The sequence below is a fragment of the Etheostoma cragini genome, chromosome 16, assembly GCF_013103735.1.
Source record: "Etheostoma cragini isolate CJK2018 chromosome 16, CSU_Ecrag_1.0, whole genome shotgun sequence".
NCBI lineage: Eukaryota > Metazoa > Chordata > Actinopteri > Perciformes > Percidae > Etheostoma > Etheostoma cragini.
This window is the reverse complement of record NC_048422.1, coordinates 3,170,755-3,176,730: the sequence shown is the minus strand read 5'-3', so window position 1 is coordinate 3,176,730 and position 5,976 is coordinate 3,170,755. Positions and strand designations below refer to the sequence as shown.

The following is a 5,976-nucleotide window of genomic DNA, read 5'->3' as shown; positions in this document are numbered from 1 at the left end:
GTGTGTGTGTGTGTGTGTGTGTGTGTGTGAGAGAGAAACTAATCCCTTTCTCTTCCTTTCCATCAGTCTTCATTCATCCTTTTATTCCGCGTTCCATTCTCTGTGCACCTCTCCTTATACCTTCCATCTTTTTCTCCTCACAGACTGACTTAACAATAATAAACTACGGCGTGCAAAACATGACGCACAGTTAAAGAAATGAAAAATAAAATCTATCAACATTTTCAAACCAAGCTAATCACAATATGTACAATACTAATAATTAAAAAACACACATACACTAACTGTATGAAGTTATTGAAAATCTATAAATGTGGTAGAAGTTAATTTTTTACTTTTGATATTTCTGTAGCCTCAGGATGTATCCTCAGACGGATTTAAAGTCATGAGTGCTGTCAAGTGGATTCCCCCCCCGCCCCCCCCCCCCTCCAATGGAGGTGTAGAAATGAGAAATGTAAAAGCTCTTTATCATTGTTCCAAAACATTCAAACATCTGTTTTCATTATTGTAATTTACACTCTCAAACACAAACAGGCTGCAATTGACACACACACACACAAACACACACACACTCAGTGTAATTAGCAAAAACACAGCAGGCTGAATGAGACTGCTAATTAAGACCAATTGGTGTTAATATCAGAGTGAGTGAAGTGTGTGTGTGTGTGTGTGTGTGTGTGTGTGCGTGCGTCACTGAGCAGTACATTCAGGTAGAACAAAAGTGATGGCTTTTTTTACTGAGAAAGCGCGCGGCGGGAAGTTGTGTAACAGAGACGTGATGCAACAAAGTAGAGTTTAAACAAGATTAGATATCGATTCATCGTTGTTGTTTCCACGTTCAGTTACACATATCCTCACGCAGATGTACAGCCAGTACACAAAAGCTCCACGAATGCATCCGAAATCCCAGCTCCCAACAGGTTCTTTCACATTCTCTTGATGTATAAATCTACTTCCTGCGTCCTTCCTGAAATGCTTGGGATTGTCAGACAACATCTGTAAAAGCTGCTGATAGGCCATAAACCTTGGCAATGATGACTGATGGGACACAGGGCCTGGGCTGGCCAACAACCAGTCAGAACGGGGATCTGTATTCTAATGTGACATAGCTATAATAATCATAATATAATATATAAGTCTGCTGTTGTGCTCAGTTTCCTCAGTTCCAATTCAAATCAAACCAATTCAAAGCTAAAGGCTGGATTACATTTCTATTCCAGAGACCAAGATTTAGCATCACGAAAATGGTCCGTGAAGGATGGAAGAATACATCAGTCACTGATGATTGGTTTGTTGTGTGCGTGTGTGTGTGTGTGTGTGTGTGTGTGTGTGTTTCTGTGAAAAAGAGCTCAGCTGTGAGATTGTCAAAGGGATTATTAAAGTTATAGTTCAACGAGACACAGAGGGTAGACGACAGGTGAGACTTGTTAATGAAGGCTTAATGCTAAACACAGACACACACACACACGCAGGCACACACACATGTTGTCCAGCTGGTGTCAGATCTCACTGCAGATGGGTCCGTTATAAACTGTGTGTGTGTGTGTGTGTGTGTCATGCTACGTGGAACTGGCTGTGGAAACTAACATCTCTTTTGGGACGATAAAGCTGAATCTAATCTATTTTGTTGCATCACGTCTCCGTTGCACGACTTCCTGGAACGCAGTTTCTCGGCAAAAAAAAAGTTGTCTCTTTTCTTCTACCTTAATTGTACCGCTCAGAGACGCATGCGTAAACACGCATACACGCTTGCATGCGCACATGCATGCAACACACACACACACACTCTGATATTAACACCAATTGGTCTTCATTAGCAGTCTAATTCAGCATGCTGTGTTTTTTGCTAATTACTCTGAGTGTGTGTGTGCGTGTGTGTGTGTGTGTGTGTGTGTGTGTGTGTGTGTTTGTGTGTGTAATTGTTTGCAAATTTCAGACCCAAAAAGAAAATCAAATCCATGAGGAAATCTAGCAGGAGTGAGCTGAAAAGTGTTTAGAAAATAGTTGTGGGTGATGATAAAATCCTCTTATCCCAGCATATATGCCATTTGATATCAGTGTACATCATGATAAAGGCTCGCACAGTTTCTGGAAAACCAATTGAGATACTGTTACGGCTGAAATAATCAGACAGGAATAGGAGTGTGAGTGTGGAATGTGTGCGTGTTCAGATTTGGAAATGTGTCAAAGAATCGTCTAAATGTGTACTAAGATCTGTGAATGTGTATTCAGAATTTAAGCTTGTGCATAATCATATTTGTAAAGGTGCAACCACAACAAAATCTCCAAATCTGTAGTCAAACAGGTTATTACAGCGCACGGCATGGCCTAGTCTAGGCCTGCATGGTATGAAAACACGCGATTTGCGATAACGTTGAATATCCTGATAACGGTAGCACTATGATAAATAAACAGACGTTAAAGTGTCCATATTATGTAAAAAAACACTTTTTTCAGAGATCTGGGGTGTTATTTTGTGTCTCTGGTGCTTCCACACGCACACACACTTGGAAAAACAACAACCATCCATGGTGTTTTGAGTGAGATCCGGTTTCTGAATGTCCTCTGTCTTCAGTCTCCGGGTGAGCTGTTCAACATCTGCACGGCTTTCTACGTCACTAGCTGAGATGGGGTGGCTAACACTTGCATGCTAGCTCTTTATCAATGTCAGAACACTGCTACAACACACACTAGTTGACCATAATCTCCAAAAGAACTACTTCCTGTCCCTGTTGTGCAGGTATTCGACAAGTGACCCTGGTCTAGAAGAAGTCTGCCAGCTAATCCTGCCTTGGACAGACCAAAGTTGGACAAAGAGTTATCTAGCTGATGGGATCTTACCGAGCTACTGAGCATGCGCAACTCCCAACAAAGATAGTATAGAAGTGAGATGTCTTAGTCTGTAGATAAAACAAGGGAGATGTCTCACTCTGTGGCTAAAACAGAGACCTAAACACATTGGGTGAGAACAGCATCTGCAGCAATGTGCAGTACAACAAAAATATGGTGTTTTCTGAAAATAAAACCATAGAAACCTATTCTGGTACAACCTCAAATTACAATTATGAGTCTGAAAATGAGCAGAATATAGGAACTTAATGGGAGTGTACTCAGTTCTGTATTTCTGCTACTTTGAGTATTCTGCTAAAATACAACTAATTTCTTGTTGAATTTAAAACAAAACCCCCAAATAAATTATTTCCAACAGTCAAATTGAATTTTGAGTAGAATATAAAAGACCACACTAAAAAATAGAATGACAGTTTCCTTTTAAAGTGGAGTTTTCCTCGGATATTTTCATTGGATTAACATCAACAAAAATCGGAGCGTCTTTTGCAATAAGTAGGCATAGCAGAAGTTAGACCGCGAAAATTGATGTGAGCACCAAAATAACTGAAAGACTTTCCTCGGATCTAACTACTGCATTCGTCCCCCAGTGGACTTGGAACAGTGGACAGTGGAAAACCCATTTTGTGGGGGGACAAACCCTGAGTCCCCCGCCAGATATGTCTACCTAAGTCTTTTATAAAGCTAGAGGAAAACACTGTAAGAGGATGTAGTATTAACAGCCACATGGGTAGCGAGTGAAAGGGAAGACTGAAAACAAGACTTTAACCCAGGAGACTGATTACATACGTTTTGTACCCCCCCCCCCACCCCCCCACCATCTTTTCCTTAACCTAACTGGACCGTTCTTGTGCCACAAAAGTTAAACGTACATTTTATTAATGGACGCCAAATCGATCCCACCCAGTGGCCTTATACACCTTAAAAGTTGGTTTGCAGCCCGCTAATAAATAAAGAAGTACCCGACCCAGAGCGCCAAGAAGCCCCAAAAGAAATCTTTCTTATGCCAGAGATTGCTAAAAAAAAGAACTTTACACAAAGCTACAACTTCCTTGTCTGGATAGAGCAACGACTGAGCTAATCGCAGCTAATCAGACTCTTGGTCCCGGGAATGCATCCGTGATTTCAGGATGTTGTTTGATCATTGATTGTTTGGTAGAATTTCAGTGGTTAATTTCCTGACGTCTTGTTGTCTGGTCGCTTGCATGGTGTCTCTGTGACAGATTGGGTGGGGGGGGGGGGGGGGGGAGGATATGTCTATCCCCTCTTTGTTTTCTTCTTCCTTTCCTTACCTGTTTCCTCCTTTCAGACAGGGCCATTTTCTGCAGCCAGGCAGCAGCTGGCAGAGTTTAACCACTCACAGTTTCTGGACGCCGTCCAGAGTCTTAATTCAGTCTGCTTTTTAGACACTTACCTGTGGTGTCAGCCACTGTGTGTGGGTGTGTGTGTGTGTGTGTGTGTGTGTGTTTTCAGCCGGTCTTGGCTGGTTTCCACCTCACTGTCACAGACTGTCATCTTACGAGTCTCCTGGATTGCTCTGGATTCTACCTCTATTTTAAAAGTGAGTCTCGGAGTTTCTCAGCCCGGGTAAGGGTCCATTCACCTGCAGGGGCATAGCACAAAATTCTGGGCCCTTTAGAAAGGCATTTTCTGTGGGCCCCTCTCTTCATCCACAGCTATTAATATTAGCATCTTTTTGGCCCCTGCTCAGCCGACCACGTATCTGACAGACAGTCTGCTAGAGCAACACATTCTCATGAATAGAACTGAGAATTGAGAACCGGTTCCGAATCGGTAAATTAGAGTTGGAATCTGGTCATTGGTTCCAAATTTAACACACGCAAGCTTTGGTTTCCGTGGCGGCCGCCGTACTTCCAGGCATTTGTTGCAGCCACGGAGAACAGTAAGAAGTGCCCTAAAGTGTGGCTTTATTTCCTGTTGAGGAAAGCCAGGTAAAACTGCCAATCACCCTTGAATCTAAATCAAATGCTCCCTTCATCTGTGAAATAAGCATGTGACCCATTGGAACTCCACCACTCAAAGAATGGGCCAACGAGAATTAATAAGAACCGGAAACGATTCTTCAAAGGAAGAATCCAAATTGGAATCCGAATTGTTATAATCTAAATGATGGCCAACCCTACTCATGAATGGCTTTGTATGATATCGTACCAAAACTGATGCACAACAACTGGTATAAGAGCTGTCAGTCTTCCTCTATAATACCATTTGATTTAAAAAATGTCGTTACATTTGAATAATAATTGAATAAGTAATGCTCAAATGCAGCCTGTTATAAATATGTACTACACTACTCAGCCTTATACTATACCCACTATAAGCATGTGGTTGTTGTTACATGTTCTGTCCACTAGAGGGACTTCTAACATCAGCCTGGCCTTGAACGGGACCTAAGTCACGACGCTTTTCTGGCGTGCCGCTCTCTGTTTACATTATTTTTCCACCACGAAACACAGCGCCAAACACAAACAAAAAGAACTCTTATGAAACATGATCCAACAAGTGTATTGAAGCGGCTCTGTTAAGGCTAACATTAGCACAATGACACGGTGCCTCTGGAAAAACTCCAAAAGAATAGATATAATTAATTAATCTAAGATATAATGTAATTGTTGGTTCTAGTTCGGAGGATGTTTCCCAAATTGACCTGAGCTTAGAACGCCAACTCAAAGAAAGCGGAAGGTCCTAGTCCGGCAGAAGCTCCTAGTTCTGGATGTGTGAAACCTTGTTGATTTACTCTAGTATTTCCCCAAAAACCAGTACAGGAATGAACCGTCCTTTCCCACAAATTTGATAGAAGTCATTAGGAAATTATTCTAAAACAATGGAACAGTAAATGGAAATGTGGACCAGCTTTATGTTACGGATGAAATGGGGAAAAAAAGAACAAAAGGCAGTGAAAAGAGCAAAGAAGAGAGTAGAGAAGGAGGGAGAGCAGACCAAGAGCGATAGCATCAAACTGCAGGACAACGAGGACAAGGACACATTGATGGACTCTGTGTGTGTGTGTGTGTGTGTGTGTGTGTGTGTGTGTGTGTGTGTGTGTGTGTGTGTGTGTGTGTGTGTGTGTGTGTGTGTGTGTGTGTGTGTGTGTGTGTGTGTGTGTGT

At 42.0% G+C, this 5,976-nt stretch overlaps 1 long non-coding RNA gene across 1 annotated transcript in view; it reads left to right on the top strand.

The window, feature by feature from the left end:
* Nucleotides 1-5,204, top strand: part of LOC117959833 — an 18,213-nt gene extending 13,009 nt beyond the window's left edge. Inside the window, exon 3 of the long non-coding RNA XR_004660011.1 lies at nucleotides 5,121-5,204. This is a non-coding gene — a long non-coding RNA (uncharacterized LOC117959833). The remainder of the gene's footprint in view (nucleotides 1-5,120) is intronic.
* The last annotated feature ends 772 nt before the right edge of the window (nucleotides 5,205-5,976 follow it).